Raw genomic sequence first — 25,265 nt, 5'->3', positions numbered from 1 at the left:
ATACCATTCTTTGGTAGTATTATACTAAAGAGATATCTGCATATCCATGTTTATTCCAGCACAATTCACAATAATCAAAATGTGGAATCAGTCTAGGTGCCCATCAAAAGATTAATGGATGAAAGAATGAGATATACATACATGGAGTATTACTTAGCTATAAAGAATGAAATTATGTCATTTGTAGGAAAATGGATGAAACTGGAGATCATCACATTAAGCAATATAAGCCTTACTCAGAAAGATAATATTACATTTTGTCTAATATGTGGAATCTAAAAAAGATGGCATAAAAGTAGAAGAAGACTACTACTAGACAAAAGATTGGGAATCAGGGGAGGAAAGATGGGAAGAAATTGAGGTTAATGGCAGAATAGAAAGTAGAGTGATGAGATCATGATAATGACATGGACTTATTAAGTTGAAAGGTGTTCACTCCAGTAAATTAAATGAACAACAGGCTACAAAACAGTATATATGGCATTGATCATTTATTATTTTCAAAAGGATACTGATAATGGAAATACAAACCCAGTTCTTGGATAGGCAGAAACAATAAAGTCAAAATGTCCATACTTCTCAATCTGTTACATAGATTTAATGCAATCCAAATCTAAATATCAAAAGTATTACTTATAGAAGTGGAGAAAGAAACCTTAGAATTTGTATGGAACCAGCAGAGACCTAAAATAGTAAAAGAAATTCTGGGAAACAAGGGTAAGGCAGGGGGCATCATAATCCTGGATTGCAAGTTATACTGCAAAGCTACAGGGAGGAAAAAAAAGTATAGTATTAGAAAAAAAATGGATTTGTGGATCAGTGGATCAGAATAGAAGTAGAAACAACTCCAGGCACATTCAGCTATATTATCTTTGACAAAGGGGCCAAATCCATTCACTGGAGGAAAGATAGCTTCAACTGGCTTTCCACATGCTGAAGATTGAACCTAGATCCATATCTCTCACTGTGCAATAAACTAAAATCAAAGTGGATAAAAGATTTAAATATTAGAATAGAAATACTTAATCTTCTGGAACTCAAAATAGGTAAAAATCTTGAAGACAAAGGTGTAGGCAAAGGCTTCCTGAAAAACCTCTTTTGCACAAGAAATAATACTGAGTCAACAAATAGGATCGCATCAAATCAAAAATCCTCTGTACAGCAAAGGAAACTGCCAACAGAGTGAAGAGACAATCTATAGAATGGGGAAAATACTGTGCCAGCTACTTCTCAAACAAAGGAATAATATCTAGAATATATTTTTTAAAACTCAAAAAAATTAGATCCCCCAAATTTAAAGACCCTATCAAAAATGGGCATCTAAAATGAATGGACAACTCCAAGATGTAGAAATACAAATGGCCAATAAATACATGAAAAATATTCAACATCTCTGACCATTTGAGAAATGCAAATTAAAACAACATGAGACTCCATCTTACTCCAGAAAGGATGGCTATCATCAAGAAATCAACCAATAATAAATGCTGCTGAGGCTGTGGGGAGAAAGGAACTCTTTATTGTTGGTGGGAATGTAAACTGATACCATTATGGACATACCTTAATACCATAATGTTAACTGAAGTAAATCAAACACACAAGCTCAAATATCGCATGGTTTCCCTTATATGAAAATCTTAATATATAAAATACTAAATAAAAGACAGGTAATAGGAAGAAGTAGGAATAAAAAGTTGTTGTAAATCCAGTGCAGACTACATATCTAAAAGTGTACCTTCACTTAGTACAATTGTCTTATGTGTTTTATATGGCTTAGGCTTATTGGTCTGGTTTTTAATCTTCATATATGATAATTAACTTTATAAGGTCTTATGTGTTAAATAAATGAATACGATGCTGTCAAAATAAAAGGAGGGTAGAGGGAAAGAGAAAATAAAGAACTGAAATGTGCTATACACATATACCAATTCCCTAAAATGAATGTAATCATTATGGACTGCAAATATGTTCAAATAAAAGTTAAGAAAAGTATGTTCTGAAATACCAAAAAATTGTCTATATTAGTGTTCATTTAACTGTTTCAATGTGTCTTTGGTTATTTCACATCATGTCATCAATTACATTTAATAAATCTGGAAAAGAAAAATATTAGATGTACGAAGAGCATTTGTAACAATGTGTTCTGTCTACTAATTTCTTAGTAAGTACTAGCTACTCTGCCAAATAATGAACATATGAAAAATAAAATATTGCTACTGAATTTCACTCTTTTTTAATTGTATTCACTAAAACTACTCCAGTGTCATCATATCTTCTATTTACCATGGCTTCAAATCATCCTGTCATGAAATTCTGCTTTTTCATCCAAAGTTTCAGTGAGGGCTCTTGCACCAGAATTGCTATGAACATCAAAGAACCTGAAGTCTGCCTGATGATAACTCCTGCGTGAAGATAAAATGGACTCACACAAATTGATAGACACCCAATTCCTCATTATGTATTTTTTGGCTTCTTTATTACCAACTTCATCATTTGATAGTTTGGTAGGAGAGTTGGGCTGAAGGTAAAGGAAGAAAAAAAAATGTAGGAAGCCCTCAGCACACCACTGTGTCTTCATGACCAGTACTGATAGAAAGTACGAATAGGATTAAAAGGATTTATAGAAGGGCTGGGGATTTAGCTCAGTGGTGGTGCCACAGTCTGCCTCCCAAGAACAAGGTTCTGAGTACCAGTACCAAAAAAAAAAAAAAAAGGAGTTATAAAAGAATCATAAGACCCAAACCCTAGTCCAAATTTTGCCATTAACTAGGTGAACTTAACTAGTTACTTAACTTCTTTTTTTATCATTTATATTTATTTATTTTAATTCTTTTATTGGTATATTTTAGATATACAATATGTTTACATTTATCACTGGGTGCTTGTACCTGTACATGATGTATCTTGGTTCCTATTTTTTCCCCATTACCTGTGCTCCCTTCACCCCCTCCACCCTTCCATATTTACATAGATTTCATTACCACTTTTTTCCTTTTCTCACAATTTTTCCTTTCCCTTCTTTCCTTTCTCCTTCCCCTCTCACCACCCCTACCCCTTTGGACCTTTTCCTATTTCAAAGTATAAATTATTTGTTATTAATCCTTTTAATCCTTTTTTACACTTTCAGTTTCTCACACAAGAGAAACTATTAGGTATTTACACATGTGTGTCCTATTTATTTCACTTAGGAGTATGGCCTCAATATGCATCCATTTAGCTATAAATGTCTCTAGTTTCTCATTCTTTATGCCTGAGTAGTACTTCATTTTATTAAAAAAAACACATCTTCTTTATCCAGTTTCCAGTTGATGGGCACTTGGGCTGTTTCCAAGCTTTAGCTATTACAAACTGTGCTGCTATGAACATGGGTGCACATACATCTCTGTGGTATGATTCTTTTAATTCTTTGGGGAAGATACCCACCAGGGGAATAGCTGGGTCAAATGGGACCTCTAGTCCTAGTTCTTTGATGTATCTTCATACTAATTTCCACAGTGGTTGCACCAGTCTGCACTCCCACCAACAATGGAGAAGGGTTCCTTTCTCTCCACACCCCCTCCAGCATTTGTTATTGGTTGATTTCTTGATAGCAGCCATTCTTTCTGGGATGAGGTGGAATCTCAGCGTTGTTTTCATCTGCATCTCTCAAATGACCACTGATGTTTAACATTTTTTCATGTATTTCTTTGTCTGAGAAATGTCTGTTCATTTCAGATGCCCGTTTTTGAATTGGGTCTTTGAATTTGAGGGGTCTGATCTTTTTCAATTCTTTATATATTCTCTATAGCAGACCTTTTTCTGAGGTACAGCTGCTAAATATTTTTTCCCACATTATAGGTTGTCTCTTAGCTCTGTTGGTGGTTTCTCTTGCAGGGCAGAAGCTTTTTAATAGGATGAGATCTCAGTTGTTGATTCTTTGTGCTAGCTCCCGTGCTACTGAGGATTTGTTCATAATGTCTTTTCCTATGCCAATGTCTTCAAGAGTTCTACCTAACTTATCTACCAGAAAGTTTCATGTTTCTGTCTTAATGTTTAGATCTTTAATCCACTTTGATCTTAGTTTAGTGCATGGTGATAGATATGGGTCTAGTTTTAATCTTTGGGATGTTGAAATCCAGTTTTTCCAACACCATTTATAAAAGAGGCTATCTTTCCTCTGATGAGGGTGGTTGGCTCCTTTGTCAAAGATGAGGTGGCTGAGTATGTCTGGAGTTGTTTCTGCATCTTGTAATCTATTCCACTGATCCTTGGGTCTGTTTCTTTGCCAGTACCATTCTGTTTTTATCACAGTAGCTTTGTAATATAGTTTCAAGTTGGGGATCTTGATACCCCCAGCCATGTCTCTGTTGCCTAGAATTGCAATTCTAGGTTTCTTCTGATTCCAAATGAATTTTTGGATTGTTTTCTCTAGTTCTGTGAAGTATATTGTTGAAATTTCAATCGGCACTGCATTAAATCTATATAGTAGTTCTGGAAATATGGCCGTTTTCACTATATTGGTTCTTCCTACCCAGGAACAAGGGATATCTTTCTATATTCTTATATCCTCTTTGATCTTCTTTTTCACCATGCTGTTGTTTTCAGTGTAGCTGTCTTTTGCTTCCTTTGTTAAGTTGATTCCTAGATGTTTCATTTTTTAGATGCTATTGAAAAAGGAATTATTACCTGAATTTCTCTCTCAATGAGTCTGCTATTTGCATATAAGAAGGCTATTGTTTTTTGAGTGTTGACCTTGTATCCAGCTACTCTACTGAATCTGTCAATTAGGTCTAGAAGACTTTTGACCGAGTTTTTTGGGTCTTCTATGTAAAGTATCATATCATCAGCAAATAATGACAGTTTAACCTCTTCCTTTCCTATCTTTATTCCTTTTATTTCTTTCACTTTTCTAATTGCTGTGGCTAATGTTTCCAGAACAATATTGAACAGGAGTGGTGATAGTGAGTATCCTTGTCTTGTTCCTGATTTTAGTGTGAAAGTTTTCAGTTTTTGACCATTTAGTAGGATGTTGGCTGTTGGTTTTCCACATATAGCCTTAATCAGGTTGAGATAAAGACCTTCTAGTCCAATTTTCTGTAGCGTTTTTTTCATGAATGGGTGTTGGATTTTGTCAAATGCCTTTTCTGCATCTATTGAGATGATCATATGGTTTTTGTCTTTGACTCTGTTAATATAGTGGTTTACATTTATTGATTTATGGATGTTGAACCATCATTGCATCCTGGGATAAATCCGACTTGGTCAGGGTGTATGATCTTCTTGATGACACTCTGTATTCTGTTTGCCAGTATCTTATTGAAGATTTTTGCATTTATGTTCATTAGGGAGATTGGTCTGTAGTTCTCTTTTTGGGTTGGGTCTTTCCCTGGTTTTGGAATCAAAGTAATACTTACTTCCAGGAGTGAATTTGGAAGCTTTGCTTCCCTTTCAATTTCCTTGATGAGTTTAAAGAGTAACGGTGATAGTTCTTCTTTAAGTGTCTTGTAGAACTCAGCAGTGAAACCATCAGGACTGGGGCTTCTCTTTGTTGGTAAAGTTTTTATTACATTTTCAATTTCACTCATTGTTATTGGGGTGTTTAGAATTTCTATATCTTCTTCATTTAAATTTGGCAATTCGTATGTATCTAGGAATCTGTCCATTTCTTCTATGTTTTCCATTTTATTAGACTACAGGTTCTCAAAGTAGGTATTGATGATCCTCTGGATTTCTGCTGGGTCTTTTGTGACATCATCTTTTTCCTTCTTAATTGTATGCATTCCAGCCTTTTCTTTCCTTTTTTTGATAAGGTTGGCTAAAGGTTTATTGATTTTATTTATTCTTTCAAAAAATCAACTCTTTGATACATTAATTTTTTGTATTGTTCTCTTAGTCTCCATTGCATTGATTTCTGCTCTGATCTTTATAATTTACTCTCTTGTACAAGCTTTGGGTTTGTTATGCTCTTCTTTTTCTAGGCTCTTGAGGTTCTGCATTAGGTTATTTAACTGAGTTCTCTCTGTTGTCCTAATATGGGCATTCACTGCTATGAATTTCCCATGTAGAACTGCTTTCATTGTGTCACATAGATTCCTGTATGTTGTGCTGGCATTATCATTTACTTGTAGAAACTGTCTAATTTCTTCTTTAATTTCCTCTTTGATCCACTGATTGTTCAGGAAGCTGTTATTCAATTTCCATGTGTTTGTGGGAGTTTTGTGGTTTCTTATATTATTGACCTCCAATTTTATTGCACTATGGTCTGATAATATACAGGGGATAACTTCAATTCTTTTACATTTACTTACACATTTCCTATGAGCTAGCATGTGATCTATTTTGGAGAATGACCCGTGTGCAGCTGAAAAGACTGTGTATTCTGATTTTGTGGGGTGGAACACTCTGTAAACATCTATTAAGTCCATTTGTTCAATAGCTTGATTCAGTTCTAGAATTTCATTGTTAATTTTTTGTATAGATGATCTGTCTCTTTATGATAGAGGGGTATTGATGTTCCCCACTACAATTGTACTACTGTTCATTTGGTTTTTCATGTCCATTAATATTTGTCTTGTATAGTTGGGGGCATATTTACTTAACTTCAGTGACTACAATATTATGCTCAAATTAGAAAAATCTTCCAGATTCCTTCCAGTTGTAAATCCTACAATTTGTTAATCCTGCATTTTCCAAGATACCTAAGAATCACATATAAATGGGGAGAGGCAGGTATTTTTTTCCCTTGCTCATAGCACTCTTTTTTCTAATATGTGCTATTTCTTTCAATTTTTTTATTCATTACATTTTTTGGTACATTTTAGGTATACATTACGATCACATTCATCATTGGGAATTTGTGCCTCTACTTGATATATTTTGGTTCTTGCTTTTTCCCCATCTCCTTTCTCCCCCTTCCACCCCTCCACCCATCCACATTTTCAAAACTCTGTTTCCATTTTTTTTCTTCTTTTATCATATTTTTTCTTTCCCTTCTTTCATTTCCCCTAACCCCCTCCATGCTTCCCCTTTCCCTTTGGACTTTTCTTCCTTTTTCACATTATCAATTGTACATTTTGGTCCTCATTTACATTTTCAGATTCTCACACCAGAAAAAGTATTTGGTATTTATATATTTGTGTCCTATTTATTTCACTTGGGTATGGTCTCAATGTATATCCATTTAGCTATAAATGTTTCTAGTTTCTCATTCTTTATGGCTGAATAATACTCCATTTATAGGGGATAAAAACCCACATCTTCTTTATCCAGTCACCAGTTGATGGGCATTTGGGCTGTTTCCAAGATTTAGCTATTACAAACTGTGCCTCTATAAACATGGGTGTGCATATATCACTGTGGCATGATACTTTTAATTCTTTTGAGAAGATACCCAGCAGGAGAATAGCTGGGTAAAATGGGACATCTAATCCTATTTTTTTAGGAATCTCCATACTGATTTCCATAGTGGTTGCACCAGTCTACACTGCCACCAACAGTGGAGAAGTGTTCCTTTTTCCTCACAACCCTGCCAACATTTATGATTAGTTTATTTCTTGACAGCAGCATTCTTTCTGGAGTGAGGTGGAATCTCAGCATTGTTTTCATTTGCATCTCTAGGATGATCAGTGATACTGAACATTTTTTCATATGATTGTTTGCTGTTTCTACTTCTTTCTCTGAGAAATATACTTTCAATTTTTTTTAAATAAAAGCCTCTAGCAAAATCAATGATTCTGTCATTGCTCATCAAAAGCGCCATATCTGTTTCCTGACCTCTAGAAAACATATGGTGTAGTGACAATTGCCCTGACCTGGAAGATGTGGGCCTAACCTCTGCTACCTCTTATTAGCAGTTTTACTTTAGAAATAATTTAGAAAGTATAGTATGGGAAGTTACCTTAGACATTTTTCTATGATTTTGCTCATTATTGAGAAAAGCAAGAACCTCTAGGAAGATGGAGGATAAAGAATACTAAAGACATGTTGAAAATATAGCAGAATTTCTTCCTTCATTGCACTGAAAACAACAGCTAAGAAAAAAAATGTAGCAATCAAAAATTTTTTAAAACTTCAAATAAAATCCTGTGTGGAGTTTTAATGTATGATCAGACAAACATGAAGTTATTGTAATTGAAGAAGAGAGACTCGTAAACTATAGCACTTCCATTTTCAGCCCTTGGAGACATTGTAATTCTGAATTTTGCATAGCTCCTCCCTAAAGCAGCCAAGGGTGCACCAAGGAGCATGTCAACAGTGCATAATCCCAGGCCCCATCTCAAGCTCACTGAAGAAAAATCAAGCATGTGATAGGATTTCTAGGTGGTGTGCACACACAATAAACTTAAGAAGTACTGATGTAAAGCACAATTTTAAAAACATCAAATTACCTTGCACTCCTATCCCTAATTAAAAATCCCTGGCTTAGCATTCTCAATGTCTTTTTCATGGTGTTGTTGAGACCATGTGCATGAATTCTGTAAAGAACTATTTCATAAACCAAAGGAGCTCTTATTGGCTCCAAATGCCTAGCAGTTTCTACCTTGCTTTTTGAGTTACAACTAAATATCTCCTTGAAAGTCCCATTACAAAGAATAATCCTATATGATAAAAGCATCTCACGTCTTAACAGATAAACCATGGGGAAAATATGCTTGCTTGATTGATCATAGAATTTCCGTGCACAAATAATTTTACATGGTCTCATTCTCTGATCTCTTTTTTTAAGTCACTTTCTTATGACTGAACTATTTGATTGTGAATTGTTGTCACTGGATACTAGGTGAGTTGTAGTGAGCAAATTTATGAATGCTTTACCCAATAATTACACTTCCACTTACTTTCGAATTAGTATACCCCACTTCAAATATTTCAAATAGGAAGTAAAAACACATTTAAAACCATAAACAAAATTAGCCAAAACATAGAATAGGTGATTAATAAATAGTAAATTTGCAAATATATTGAATAAATAAAAACATTTGAAAAATTGCAATAGGTTCAGGATATCTCTCTCCTACTCTTGGATTTAAATAATTTAATTTCACCTGAAAAATAATTTCAAAGAGCATACTTCTTGATGCCAGTTTTTTCTAACTGATAATATGACTTATAACAATATATTTATTTTGACAGGTTTCCAAGAGCTCAAAGCTATGCGGCAGCCCTGAATTTGTCATGAAGAAATTTGACCCATTGTACTTTTCTTAAATCTACCCTCCCTAAGTGATTAATTTAAAAAGAAATCATACGCAAAAAACTGAAAAGTAAAATGCTTGAATGATTTTATGGTCTTCCTATCAGGCCCTTGACTTTTTTTAAACTTAATTATAAAAGTTATCATTAGAATACTTAGATTAAAAAAAGTATTAGTGTGGATGATTTTCTCTTTTTTTGCTTTCTCCTTTTATTCTAATTAAAAATTCTAAAGGTATATACATCCTCTGGGAAGAAAAGGATGGGAGGAAATTTACTCTATACTCATATTTAATTTTCCTGGTTAATGAAAAATATCTGATATTTATAATCACCTGTACATATTAAAATTAATTTAACTTCAGAGCTAGATTCTTAGAGATTACTACTATACATCTCATGTTCACACTTTTTCTTTCCAACTAATTTTCATTTCTTTCTTTATTTCTCTGTATTATTTTATTTTTACTTTCTTGCTCTTTTTATAATACTCTAGAATTTGTGGGAACATACATTAAAATAGCATTCAGCTGGTGATTTTAACTTGCTGGAGATATTCAGAGTCAAAGGTAAGTTTCTTCAAATAATGCTATATAAAATTAAAAAGAAAAACAACTATATACTTGCCTATAAACATGTTAGGGAGAAGAAGCAAGTGGTGAGACAATTTTATATTATCCTAGAAAAGAAAATGTTCAAAAATCTATATAAAACTACGAGAGCTCAGAACCATGAAACAGTATTCTGAAATACTTAAGTGAAATATATTTATTCTTTTTCCATAAAATTTGTTTTCAAATTTAAATGGGAAATATCATCAGATTCAGAGGACAGTGGTGGGAGGACAGGCCTTGCCCCTTGGTCATCCTTAGCAGAGTCATGACACCTAGAACAACTAGACAATGAAGGGTCTCCTAACTAAATAGCACTAGATGACCCTCCCTCCTGCTGTCTGCACAGTCTAAAGGAGAAAATAATGCAGAGATGTCCCACTGGGTTTATTTTTAAATGCAACACTCACTGCAAATAACAAGAAGCTATCAGAGTTGCAGTACTGGAAAGCCAAGACAGATTGATTTTCTGTGACAATAACCTGAATGGTTTAATTGGAAGAATGCAAAATTTGCTTAGAAAAGTGGCTGAATCCACTCAGTTTTTAAAAATATATATATAACTTGAGATTTCATAATAAAAAGGCAAAAGTATTTTAAAAATGGCATTCACTTCAAAGACTTATTAATGGATTCACAAAATTAAAAGGTAAAAAGCATAGCATTGATAGTATAAAAAGTGTGAGGGTGAGGGAGAGGTAAAAGTTTAGTTTTTGTGATATTTAAGTTATTAGCTTACAAAAGAATTATGAGATGTTTTGTGTAAACCTCATATAATCACAAAGCAAATAACCTCAGGAGATAGAGAAAAGACAAAGTGAAAGTAATCAAACCATTACAGTATGCAAATTAGACAAATTACAAAACTGATAGCACTGTTCAATGAGAAAAAAAGAAATATAATACAACTATAAAGCAATAAAATAACAATAGTTAGATATTTAAGACCTTACATATTAATATTTTAAATGTAAGCATATTAATTCTTCAATCCAAAGATACAGAGATTCTGAACGGATTAAAAGACAAGTTCCAACAATGCTATCTATATAATATCAGGTTAGCCTTAAGGACAAACATAAACTGAAAGTGAAGGAATTGAAAAAATATTTAATTCAACTGATAAAAGAGAAAAGGAATGGCTACATTTATGTCAAACAAAATAGACTAAGTCAAAATCTGTCACAAGAGACTAAGTAGTTTGCTATATGGTAATAAAGAGGTTAATTCACCAAGAAGATATAACAATTATAAATATATATGAATCCAATATTGAAGTACTAGGATATGTAAAGCAAATTTTTTAATTAAAAACAATATAAGCATGATAATGGTAATTTTTTGTGTTAACTTGACAAATTGACTGGAGAGTAAGGTGCCCAGATATGTACTTAAATATTTTTCTGTGAGAGCATTTCTAGAAGAGATTAACATTTGAATTACTGAACTGAGTAAAGCATATTGTAATCCTGAAACAAGAAAGAGAATTTGCTCTGTCTGATTGTCTTTAAGCTGAGACATCTGTCCTTTTCTGTCTTCAGACTCAACTCAGACTGGAACTCATATCATCAGTATTTCTGGATGTGAACATCTCAGCCTCTGTAATTATGTAAGCCAATTCCTTCTACTACAAAGAGAAAGGGAAAAAGGTGGGGGGAGTGTTATCCAATAACACATTGGTTCTACTTTTGGAAAATCCTGACCAATAAAACCATGTTGTTTATTTTCAATATGAGGATAAAAAATATATATATAAAGAAGAAAATAAAAATCACCCACAATCCACCACTACAAATATGTACTTTTAACATAGTATATATTCCCCTCCATTCTTTTTATCACAGATCTCTGTTTGGATGAATGTGTACATAGATACATGTTGTATTGGTCCCCTTTCCCATTGCTAGGATAAAGTCCTCAACATCCAGAAAACTTCAGTTAGTTCAGTGTTGTTGAACCAGAGATCAAGGCAATGAATGATAAGAGGTGTAGCCAGTCATGTAGGTGAGGAATGTTGTAGGTGACTTGTATATACTGTCACATGCAATCTATAGACAGCGGAAAATTACACCCACATTATGCAGCTGCCTTGTATAGTGTTACTGACATCTTAAACATTCTTGCTGGCAGTTCAATGGAAAATTGACTTGAAGGTAACAAAAACAGAGACAGATAGACTAATAAAGTGCTATGATGGCCCTGTTAGAAATGAGGTAGTGAGGATAAAAGATAAAGGGGCCAGAAAATGTCAAAAAATACTTAAGCATTAAAATTATCAGAACTTATAGCTGGGTAGATATGAAACTATGGAAGAGGAAGATGATTAAATAGAAATTTAGGAGAAATTTCAAGGGAAGACCATGCATTTAAGTTTCAAAAATACTAGGACTGTAATGATGATGGGTGATTCCCAGAAAGTTGGATACATTAACCTAGAGCACAGAGATTGAGGCTAGGGTATATGGCAGTTGGAACAAGAAAATGAACACTCAGAGACATGCTAATCAAGAGAGATCACCCATAGGTATTAAAAATGACAGGTGACTCAAAGGTAGGAAGCCTGAGAAACAGCAACATTAAAGGACAAACCATGTGAAAGAAGCCTATAAAGGAGGTAGAGAAGAGACAAAAAGGAGCATATGAGTGGGTTAGAGGAGGGACTTGCTCCAAGAAGCAAACCGAGAGGGACATCTGATGGATGCCCGCTGCATATGCCAAACAGAATATAACATGTGATCCAGGAACATCAGTGTGTGTCTTGTGAGGGGATTGAGAAATTGAACAGACTGCAGTGGCTTCTTTTTTATATTTTTATTAGTATATGTTTGTGATACATAATGAATATATTCATGTTGGGTGTTGGTATATAGCACATTCACATCTTGATCCTTTTTACTTCTCTTCTCCCTTTCCTCTCTCCCATACCCTCATTTTCAGATTTCTGTCACATCTCCACAAAGTCTCTCTGTTTCCTGCCATGTTTTTATTTTGACCGTTAAAGTATTTGTTCTTTGGGTTTCTTATATAATATAAACTATGTGATATTTAACCTTCTGAGTCTGATTTATTGTGCTTAGCATCATGGACTCAAGACACATCCATCTTCCTACAAAAGATTCAAATTTATCCTTTGTTATTCCGAAGTAATACACCATTGTGTATATATACAATATTTTCTTTAACCATTCATCTGCTTGATGGTCATATACATCACTTTCAAGATTTAGCTGCTATAAGATGTGCTGTTATAAACATGGGTATACATTGGTATACATGTGTCATGGTAATATGATGTCCTTAATTTCTGGGGAAACATCTGAAAGAGATATTGAATGGATCAAAGGGAATATCTTTTTTTTTTTTGCTTAAATTCTTTTATTGGTACATTTTAGGTACACAATACATTTACATTTATCATTGGGTGCTTGTACCTGTACCTGATGTATCTGGGTTCTTATTTTTCCCCATTACCTGTGCACCCTTCACCCCCTTCACCCTCCCCTATTTACATAGACTTTGTTTCAATTTTTTTCTTTTCTCATAATTTTTCCTTTCCCTTCTTTCCTTCCCCCTTCCTCTCCCACTTCCCCTACCCCTTTGGACCTTTTCTTCCTATTTCAAATTATCAATTATTCATTTTAATCATTTTAATCCTTATTTACACTTTTAGTTTTTCACACCAGAGAAACTATTCAGTATTTACATGTGTAACCTATTTATCTCACTTAAGAGTATGACCTCAATATGCATTCACTTAGCCATAAATGTCCCTACTTTCTCATTCTTTATGGCTGAGTAGTACTCCATTTTATTTTTTTTAAAAAAACCACACATCTTTATCCAGTTTCCAGTTGATAGGTACTTGGGCTGTTTCCAAGCTTTGGCTATTACAAACTGTGCCACTATAAACATGCGTTCACATATATCACTGTGGTATGATTCTTTTGGGAAGATACCCAGCAGGGGAATAACTGGATCAAATGGGACCTCTAATCCTAGTTCTTTGAGGTATCTCCATGCTGAATTCCACAGTGGTTGCACCAGTCTGCACTCCCACCAACAGTAGAGAAGGGTTCCTTTCTCCCCACATCCCCACCACCATTTGTTATTGGTTGATTTTTTGATGGCAGCCATTCTTTCTGGGGTGAGGTGGAATCTCAGTGTTGTTTTCATCTGCATCTCTTGAATGACCAGTGATGCTGAACATTTTTTCATATACTTATTTGCTGCTTTTACTTCTTTGTCTGAGACATGTCTGTTCATTTCAGATGCCCATTTTTGAACTGGATCTTTAGATTTGGGGGACTGATTTTTTTCAGTTCTTTATATATTCTAGATAGTAGTCCTTTGTCTGAGGTAGAGCTGCCAAAAATTTTTCCCATTTTATAGGTTGTCTCTTAGCTCTATTGGTGGTTTCTCTTGCAGTGCAGAAGCTTTTTAACAAGATGAGATCTATTTTTAAATTTTGATATATCTCTATACTGATTTCCATAGTGGTTGTACTAGATTACATTTCTACAAACAATGTAAAAAGGTTCTTTTTCCCCTGCAACCTTACCAGCATTTGTTGTTTTTTGAACTCTTAATGATAGCCATTCCTTCTGGAGTAAAATGGAAACTGTTTTGATTTGCATTTTTCTAATAGCCAAATGTGCTTAATTTTTTTAATGTACATATTAGTTGCCTGTACCTCTTCTTTTGAGAACTATTTATTTCAATTCCCCATTTTTTATTGTCTTTTATTTGGGATGTCTCAGTATTTTTTAGCTTTTTTATACATTTTAGATATTTATCCTCTGTCCAAGGAGTAACTGACAAAATTCTTTTCCCATTCTGTAGATTGTCTCATCAGTCTACTTTCTGTTTTCTTTGCTTTAGAGAAATTTATTTGCTATAATACTATTTGTTGATTGTTGGTGTTATTTATTTTGAAATTGGAGTTCAATTCAGAATGTCCTTGGGTATGCCTATTTTATCTTCAAACAGATTTGGTATTTCTATACTTGTCAGTAAGAGATCTATGTGTGAAATGACCTTAGAATCTTTCTCAGCTAGTAGGGGCAGGAGATAATTTCCCACCACTCAGGGTAATATCCTACATTCCAAAGCAAACATAGAGAGAGAAGTATTCAGCAAGCACTGTCCAGAGACTTGACAGAGAAATCTAACTCAGATGCAGGACTCTGGTTCAAGACTAAGATTCCCAGCCTAATGAAATGTCTTATTTGGGAGAAAACAGGGTTTCAAGTAAAGAGTTAATCACTGGAAAAAGAGAAAATACTTCATCATTAGAAACAGAAAACAAGGAAATCATACTTAGTGCTACCAGAAAGCTTGATTTTTGATGTCCTGGGAGTTACTCAGGAAAGACTCATTAAATACTTCCAGGTGAAGGCAGGACACAATTCCCAGAATGTTTTGGACTTGAGTGTGCAGGTAAAGATCAAGTGTATCCAGAAAGAAGAATGTGAGTGTTGGGAGCCCAAGAAACATAGGAAATGATTGATAAAGGGAAAACATGTACAATCTGAAAGGGATACGCAAGATGGACACCACAGAGATATTGCTAGATCACATAAAAGAGTCAGGGAAGTAAATTATGCACAGAATAAGAAATGGACAAATCAAGAAAGAACAGAACTTCAGATGTCAAATATACAAGAAAGTGCCCATCCCTGGCACACAGAAATTTTCATAAATGTTTACTGAGTGAAAACATGAATGAACAAGAAAATATGAAATGATAAATTAAAAGTTTAGTAATAGTTTTATTTTGTTTTGCTTTATCTAAATTAAAATATTCATTCTCATTCTAAAATTTTCACTTTTAAAATTATGTATGAATTGTTCCCCACTATTAAATTTCTGTAGACAAGAATTTTACAAAATTAATCATTTTCCCCTAAACAGAATCAATGGAAGCCATTGATGAAAAGTACTTGCAAACAATAAGAATTTGTTTTCCTCCACTATTGACTTTTTTCCAAATTTTCTCTCAATAGTAAAGTTATTAATCTATTTGGTTTTATCTGAGAACTATATTTTTACATTTAATTATACATACAACACATGCCCTAAGCATACACACTCAGTAAAGGGCATTTCTTAATAAAAGCAATACAATATGCTTCTATAACCCAGCAAGGTCAACCCATGAGAAGAATAAATAAAAAGATAATTGAGTAACTGATAGAATCATCTAAGAAGATATGAAGGAAGATCATGTCTGGAGGACAAAATGATGGGAAAATAAATGGAAGATGATGAGGTCACAAGGTAAAATGATAAAGAGAATTGGACTTGGAGTCAGGAGACAAGGGTTCTTGTTCTGTGACTTCCTTTGCAGTCTAGGACAAAACAATTTAGCTCTGCTTAAGTTTCCCAGTTCTTACTTTGCCCTCATTTACTATGCAGGAGCCATAGTGATCTTTAAAAAATACCAATCAAGTCATATCACATCCCTGCCTAAACCCTGGAATAGTTTCTTGTTAAAATAGGAATAAAATATAGCTCTTTCCCCATGTCCTTTAATATGACCATAACCCCTTTCACCTGTCTGAATTCTAGTCCTTCCTCTTTCGTTCTCATTCACTGACCCTGGCTTCCTTTATGTTTCTTATGCTCTGTGAAGCTCACAAGTGCTGTTTGTCTGGCTGGAATCCTATGCCCTAGGTCCTCTTGTGGTTAGCTGTTTCTTGTTGACTTTCTATTAGGAAATAGCCACTCTTGTCTTGTCCATCAATCTCTATCACCTAACCGTGACTCACTTTCTTTTTACAATTTGCTGGTACCATGTAGAAAATCATATTTGTTCACTATGTGTGTTGATATGTATGTGTTCCTCCTATAAAACATCTCCTTGCCTAGTTTGTTCACCACTAAAATCTCAGACTCTGGCTCACAATTTATGCTTCATAAGTATTTGCAGAGGACAGAAAGAAAAGAGAAAAGGGACAAAGAAAGAGGAATAAGATGAAAAAATGAGAGTTGGTATAAAAGGAAAAACTGAAGGCATTATTTAAATACTACATAATCTTAAATATATTTAAATACCGTGTACTTGTGATTTAAAAGAACGTCATAGACTATTGTATTCCTGTTCTTGATATTTCAGTGAAATCTGAACAATACAATGCTTTTTGCCCATATGTGGGGGAATAAGAGTGAATGTGTGTTTTAATTTTTATCCTTTATTTGGGTGAAACTAGGGTATGAAGAAACATGAGACACCCTCAGAGCACAATTAAGATGTCAGCATTCACAAACTCATGTGCTAGTCCTCTGAATTACACTCCTCCAGCTGGCTTAGTTAATTTTGAAGTTGATAAAGCTAACAGTGCCAGATCATACCCAAACAATGTAAAACTGTATAACACAATAAAATAGTGATAAACAATAGATTATTTTAGTGGCATATGGCAGATACACAGTCAGGCCAGCCTCCAATACAACCTTTAAATTCTGTTTAGAAATCAGGGCCTGATTTACTGCTTTAGCATTCAAGCCTGTCCTTGTAAACAGTAAACAATTATTCCAAAGAAAAGATCAAGATGAGATAAAGAAAAAAGGAGAAAACAGAATGATCATTGAAAAAGAAAGATGCACTAGAGTTTATCAGTGGCGCATGCATGACAGTCTACAAGGTGCAATATAAAATGCGTGAAAACATTTACACAGACACATAGCAACAACCAGACCAATATGAAGGGAAAAGGATATACATAATAGTAAAGTAAAGAGAAACTAAGGAGGAAGAGGAAAAAAACAAATGGATGAAATAAAAATCAATCCCCTTTTCTAACTACTCGAATATATAATCAATTTATGTATCTTTAGAATGATGTTATGTTTTGAGTAAGTGTTAAAGGTTTAGTCCTCAGGGTGGCAATAGTGGGAGGTGAGAATCTTTGAGCAATGGGGCCTTATAGAATGTTCTTGAGTCATAAGGGGCATGGCTTTGAAGGAGAGAGGGACCCTAGCCCTTTCCTCTTTCTTCTTCTGCATCAGAGATGAGTGATTTTTCTCTGATATGTGTTGATGCAATTATGTGCTGCTTTGTTCCAGGCCAAAGCAACAAGGCCAACCAAACATGCACTGAAATTTTCAAAACAATGAGCTAAAATAAACCTTTTATCTTTATAAATTGGTTGTCTTAGGAATCTGTTACAGTGACTAAAAGCTAACTCATACAAATGGTGACAAAAATCCCACACAGTGTCTTTTAAAAAAGGTTGAACATATGTTGCTGAAATCTTTACCTCAACTATCCATGTCTAATAAAAAAAAACACCTACCCATAACATCACTTCACTACTAGCTCAACCTCCAACCATCCTGTTTGAGGAAGGGAAGCTTTGGAATGAGCAGTCATTTCAAATTGCTAGGATTGTCTTTCAAGTGAAGAACCAAAGGTGTGACATATTTTCACCTCCTGTAAATTAATATATGTATTTTACTTTAAACAATACTTTCTGTTTATCAAGTGAAACTATAGATCTACACACTAATATAGAAACTAATAATCATAATAAAGTTTTTTCTCCCAGGAGTAGGTTATGGATTATTCAATGCCAATGGCTACCCATATGTTTTTAAAAGATGGTCTTAATGAATGATCATTAATGATGACCTAAGTGTCTGAATGAAGCTAATTATTCACATACTGAAACATTTTGAAATAATTCATAATAGGAGTGACATCAGAAAGATGACTGGATAAAAATTTCAACCTTCATTTCCCCCACACAAACACAAATACAGCATGAACATCATTATGACAATTCCAGATTCCATTCAATATATAGCAGTACCAAAGAGGAGTGCAAAACAAAGAATAGATTGAAACAAGCAAAAGGAATAGTTTCACTGTACTGTGTCATTTCCTCCCTTACACTGGCACACTGCATTACTGGCAGAGCAGGCCTTAGTGCATGTATTCTCTACAATGGGAGACAACTGAGGGTGGAGCATGAATCTAGCATTACAGGTTTTTGGAGGACTGCCAAGGACCTGGCTTCTTACTTGCCTCAATAGGAGTATGAACAGAAATGCCAGTTTGGATACTGGGGGTCACTGAGAACAAAAGAAAGTTGTATAGAGCTTACTCTAGCTAGCACTTTGTGGTACAATGAGGAGAAAATACACAACTTGAAAGTTCTTCCTTGGCAGGAGGAGAGGAACTGGAGTATATATTTTACATTCTGACTCTTCAGACGGCTGCTCAAAGGATTGTTTTGTGTTTTTCCCCACTTGGAACATAGATGAAAGTGGCATAGTTTGGATGTCTTGGGGCCACTGGGAACAAAGGAAAGAAGTGAACAGTTTGCTGTAGCCAGCAAAGCAAAGTGCAATTGAGGCTTTTTCTTCAATAAGGAGAGAGATAGAAGTACCACATGAGTCAGGTATTCTTGCTTTTTGGAGAGCTGACAAGGGACTAGCTTCTACCTTGCTGACTCAGGTTACTGATCAGATGCCTGGTGGTCATTGTTAACTTGGGGAGCTCAGACATTTGCTGTTGCACAGCCACAGACTTTGCAATGGGGTGACAGATGCAAACAAGAAGAGAAGAAGAGAATATGAAGTCCTGAAAAAGAAATCAACAAGCCTCTCTCACTGAGAAACTACATGCAGTTTTCAGAGTCCCCCAGAATATCCATCTGAGCTGCTTGGGGAGAACCTTTGCCTGAAGCAATGAAGTTTGTAAAGATGGTGAGAGGTAGCAGATTATTCTGAGACAAAGTTCTGAGGCTCATAAAAGAAAAAGGGACCAAGGGCCAAGATACAGTAATAAAATAAATCTCTAGAAACTAATCCTACAAATATGTAAGCACATATACTAAAAAGAATTCAAAATAACTGTCACAAATATGATCAACAAACTCAAGAAATGGTAAATGAAAAAGGTAGGGTATCAACAATAGTTTAAAAAAGCCAAGCAGAAATTTTGGAGCTAAAGAAAATAACTAAGCTGAAAAATATCACTAGAGAGATTTAATGATAGGCAAGATAAAGCAGAAGAAAGAATCGGCAAACCTGAAGACAGGTCATTTAAAATTTGTCAGAGGAGCCAAAGGAAGAAAACAGCATGGGAAACCAAGTGGGTCTGTATATGGTTTATGATAATTTCAGAAGAGAAAAAGAGAAACTGGGGCCTAAATCTTTGAAGCCAACAAGAGAAAAGTAGCATGCCTTGTATAAGGGAATCTTGGAACTACTGATGATATTCTCAGTAGAAATCTTACAAGACAGAAATGAGCAGGATGATATATCTAAAGTGGTGAAAGAAAAGAAGCCAAATAAGAATATGATACGTGAAAAAAGGTATCCTTCAAATGTGAAGGAAAAACAAAGATACTTCCTGAAATAAACAGAAGTAAAAACATTCTTCTTGTTAGGACAAAATACACAACCCCCACAATTTAAGGAGGAGAAGTTTATTTTGCTCGCCATTTCCAGTGGGCTCAGCCCAAAGTTGACTAGCTTCAAAACAGAAATGGCATAGTGGAAGGCAGTGGCAGGGGCACCTACTTATCCCAGCGCAGCCAGAAAGCAGATAGGGAAGAAGGAACCAGGGACAACAATATACTCTTCTAGGTCACAACCACACTGACTCACCTCCACCAGGCCCCACCTCCTAACAGCAAGTCAGCTGTTGCACCCCCATGATCCAGTCACATTCCAAAAACATAAGACATTTGGGGAGCACTTTAGATCAAAACAACAACATAAAGTAGATCATCACCACCACACCTGCTTCATAAGAAGTGCTAAAAGGAATCAGTCAAGTTGAGACCAAAGGATGCTACACATCAGCATGAAAGCATATGAAAATATAAAGCTCACTAATAAAAGCATAGAAACATAGACAAAATATTGTTGCAGTGATGTAAACAATCATATCCATCAAAAATTTCTCTGTTGAAATTCTAACCCTCAAGCTAGTGGTATTGGGAGATGGCGCCTTTCAAAGGATGTTAGGTTATGGTGGCAGAGCCATCACAAGAAGTATTAATGACTTATGAAAGAGGTCCCAGACTGCTTACCTTACCCATCATGTAAGGATACAATGAGAAAATGTTATCTACAAACCAGAAAGTAGACCCTCAGCATGGACCAAATCTGCCAGCACCTTGATTTTGGACTAACAAGCATCCAGAATCATGAGAAATAAAGCCACACAGTTTCAGTAAGCCACACAGTTTATGGTATTTTTATACTGTGTAAATAAATTACCAGACAACTATATTACTATAATAATGGTACATAAAGATTTTTAAATTCTGATTTAAAAGAAATAATTTTTAAATGATAACTAGAAATATATGTTAATTGAAAAAATAAAAATATGCTACTGATTTCTAACATCAATAACAAAAAATTGGGGTATATTAAAGTTAAGAGTTCTTATAGGCACATAAGCTTACTGTATTGGTTAGGGTTCTCTGTAGGAACAGAATCAATAGAAAATATATGTATAATTATGCAAAGGGATTTATTAGGTAGGCTCAGAGGATCAGAGTGGAGAGAGTCCACAATGGCGGTCTGCATGCTGGGGAGCTGAAAGATCCAGGAGCTATTCATTACAAGAAGACGGAACCCACAGAACAGGAGGCAGCAAGGACACAGCACCAGTCCAAGGTATGTTCTTCACATTCAGTAGAATTCCTATCAAAAGTTTCATACTATCTTTTACAAAAATACAGAAAATAATTCTGAACTTCATATGTAACAACAAAGGACTCGAAATAACCAAAATAATCCTGCAAATGAAGGGGAAAGTTGAAAGTTTCATACTTTTTTATTTTAAAGCATTACAAAGATATAGTAATAAAGAGTATGATATCAGCATAAAGAGAGTCATATAGACCAATGTAACAAAATGGAGAGCCCAGAAATAAATCCTTGCATACACAGTCACACAGTCTTGAACAAGATGCCATAATTATATAGGGAGAAAGGAAATCTCTTCAAAAGAGAATGTGGAGAAAAGTGGATATCCACTTGGAAAGAATGAAATTAACCCTTATTTTACAGCCTACACACACAAAAAAAGTCTCAAAATTGATTAGAGACTTAAACACAAAACAAAAAACCAGAAAATTTCATGAAAATAATACTCAAGAAGGTTTTAGAAGATAAATATTGGTAACGATTTTATGGCAAAAACACCAAAGTAGACAACAAATGCAAAAACAGGTGAATGTGTCTACGTGAAATTGAAAAATTCTACATATCAAAGGAAACAATAAACAGAATAAAAAGACAACCTATGGAACAAAATAAAATATTTGTAAATGTATCTGGTAAGACATACAAATCAATAACAAGTACAAAAATATCAAAAACAGACAGTTCTCCAAATAAGACAACCAACCAACGGACCAGGGAAATGCAAACCAAAACCACAATCAGGTATCATTTTACACCCATTAGTATGGCTATTATTTTTTAAAACTGAAGAAAAGAAAAAGAAATGTAGGAACAGAGGGAAAAAGTGAGGGAGGGAGGGAAGAAGAAAGAAAGAAGAAAGTAAGTGTTGAAAATAATGTAAAAAATTGGGACTGGGTGCACTGTTGGTAAGAACGTAAAATGGTGCAACTATTGTGAAAAACGGTATACAAATTCCTCAAAAAATTGGAAATAGAATTGCCTTATGAGATATCAATCCCACTTCTGAGCATTTCCCTAAAGGAATTGAAATCAGGATCTCGGAGAGATATTTACACTCCTGTGTTCATTGCTGTGTTATTATCAATAGGCAAGAAATACAAACAACTTAAATGCTCACCAACAGATAAATTTTTGTTCAATAAGTCTCTTTCTCTCTCTCTCTCTCTCTCTCTCTCATGTTTGTATTTGTGTGTGTTGGAGGACACACACATTGTGTGTGTGTGTGTGTGTGTGTGTGTGTGTGTGTGTGTACAGGGATTGAACACAGGCCCTTTCTGCTGACCTAAGTCCCTAGTACATATATATATATATATATATTTTTTTTTTTTTGAAACAGAATCTTTCTAAGTTGCTAAATAACCCAGTGTGGGCTGAACTTGCAATCCTGCTTCAGCTTCCCAAAGTGCTAAAATTACAGATATGTAATATCATGCCCAACTAATTCAAGATGGAAAGATTCTAGAGATCTGCTGTCCTAAAATTTATTGAGGATAGATCATATGCTATATCTTTTTCCAGTCAAGATGAAAAAAATTGTTTGGATTTTTTATACAAAGTTTCAGCTGGCCTTGAATTTATTATGTAGCCCAGAGTGGCCTCAAACTTAGGGAGACCCTCCTGCCTCACCTTCCCAGATGATAAGATGATAGGCATGCACCATTATACTCAACTATGAAAACATACTTTTAACATTCACAGAAAAAAATAGATTTCTTTGCCTTATTTGTATACTTATATGATAAAACCTTTGGATCTAAAATTTATTTTTATGTATATGCACAGTACAAGGACAAAAATATGGCCATCAAAAAATGAAATTATCTTAGTTAATATGACTGCAGAAGAAATAATGATCATTGCACATTAAGTAAAAATCAAAATTAAATTCTAATCTCAACTTCCTACTTTCATAATAATATAAAATTATAAATAAAACTTTCAACTTCCATGTGAAGTATGAAATTCCAAAACCACTGTAAAAAGGGCAAGGATAGAGCAGGTCCTTGAAGGTAAGATTCAAATTTTCCCTTTCTAGAGTGACAGCATCTGTCCTCAAAGAGAGCTGTCACACTGTAAATCATAAAGTCATGATAATGAGGGAGCTTCCATAGACAACGATGTGGACTGCATGGCCCTGAGTTGCCTTAGCCTAAAGAACTGCAGTCCAAATGTGAATATCTATAACAGATCATTGTGATTAAGAAGGTAACATATGTTTCTTTGGTATTTTAAAATATAGCTACTGGCTCATCAGATGTAAGTTCTACTGTCCACTTCTCTCACACTGCTTTGTCACACATATATCAGGGGACTCCTCCAACCAGATAGAACTGTCATTTGCTCACATCTCTACATTTTCTGTGCGACCATGGTAAAATGAGATGTGGATAAGGAACTGGTTAATTTCAATACATCATGAACTGTTCAATAAAATCACTGGAAAGGAATCATGAAGCAAAAGTAGATGCCTGACAATATATTGAAGTGCCAAACACTTTATTTTTATTGTCATAGAAGTCTTCATGATATTGAACATTATGATATATACATATTCTGAACCAGCCTTGCTCTATAAAGTTTAAGTATTCATAGGATTTATTCACTTATGTTTTCTTCATAAAAGTCATTATTTGTGATTCAGTAGCTAAATCAGAGAATTTAGGACAATTGATTTCTTGCAAAATTTTACCCAAATGATGAAGTTCTCATTATACAATGTTATAGTTACTAACATGATAGAAAGAACTTTAAAGTTCATGTAGACTTACACTGTGACTGAGATTGTGTCACACACAAAATAGAAAATCAACATTACTCTGAGTAATTGGTAAACAAATCTATATTCTCAACTTAAGCTTAACCCCTAGCCTTATTAAAGATTCAGTGCATCCAGTGGTTTATTTTCTGTATATCTTTCCTTCTGCAATCTCAACTGAATGCAATTTCCCAATGAATGAATTGTTAGAATAGTCTAAAACTTTCACTTCAAGGAAATAACCATATTATTCATTCCAGTAACTGTTACAAACTCTTACCACTCTTCTTAAATCACTTAGCCAGACTCACCCACTCATTTTAACAGATGGTCAAGCCTCCTACCTCACAGAAAAAATAGCACCCATCAGTCACAAACTCCACCTCCTATACGATCTGCATGTTCCCTAGCTTTCCCTTCTTGCCTTCTGTCCCACATGATGTCTTGCCTCTTTTCCAAAGATAACACTTTTATCTGTATTTTTTATCTCTTCTTTTCTTTCCTTGTGGCCTCTACTCCAATTTTCTTCCAAGAAATATTTTTTTAATTCACTAAGTTTATTGATACATTTCCAGTATACAATACAATGACATTCATCATTGGGAATTTGTACCTTTTCGTGATATATCTTGGTTCTTATTTTTTCCCCATTCCCCTGCCCTCCCTTCAATCCCTCCACCCCTTCCTTATTTACAAAGACTTTGTTTCCATTTTTCCTTTTCTCATATTTTTTCTATTCCCTTCTTTCCTTTCTCCTACCCCTCTCACTTCCCCTTCCCCTTCCCCTTTGGACCTTTTTGCACACTGAGGCCATCCTCTTAAGTGAAATAAATAGGACCCACATGTGTAAATATCAAATAGTTTCTCTGGTGTGAGAAACTGAAAGTGTAAATGAGGATCAAAATGTATAATACATAATGTGAAATAGGAAGAAATGTTCCTGTCAATGCTTATTGGTGCCTTCTTTGGCCAGGATATTTTAATACTGGGGATGTAAGTGTGAAATAAGTCAGACAAAATGTGAACTTTCTATCTTGTCTTTGTATTCTCCAAGTTCT

Source organism: Heterocephalus glaber, unplaced genomic scaffold (assembly GCF_053883595.1).
Source record: "Heterocephalus glaber isolate CG9 unplaced genomic scaffold, H.glaber_assembly_v1.0 deba00000122, whole genome shotgun sequence".
Lineage (NCBI taxonomy): Eukaryota > Metazoa > Chordata > Mammalia > Rodentia > Bathyergidae > Heterocephalus > Heterocephalus glaber.
The sequence above is the reverse complement of the archived record's forward strand: the minus strand, read 5'-3'. Positions refer to the sequence as shown.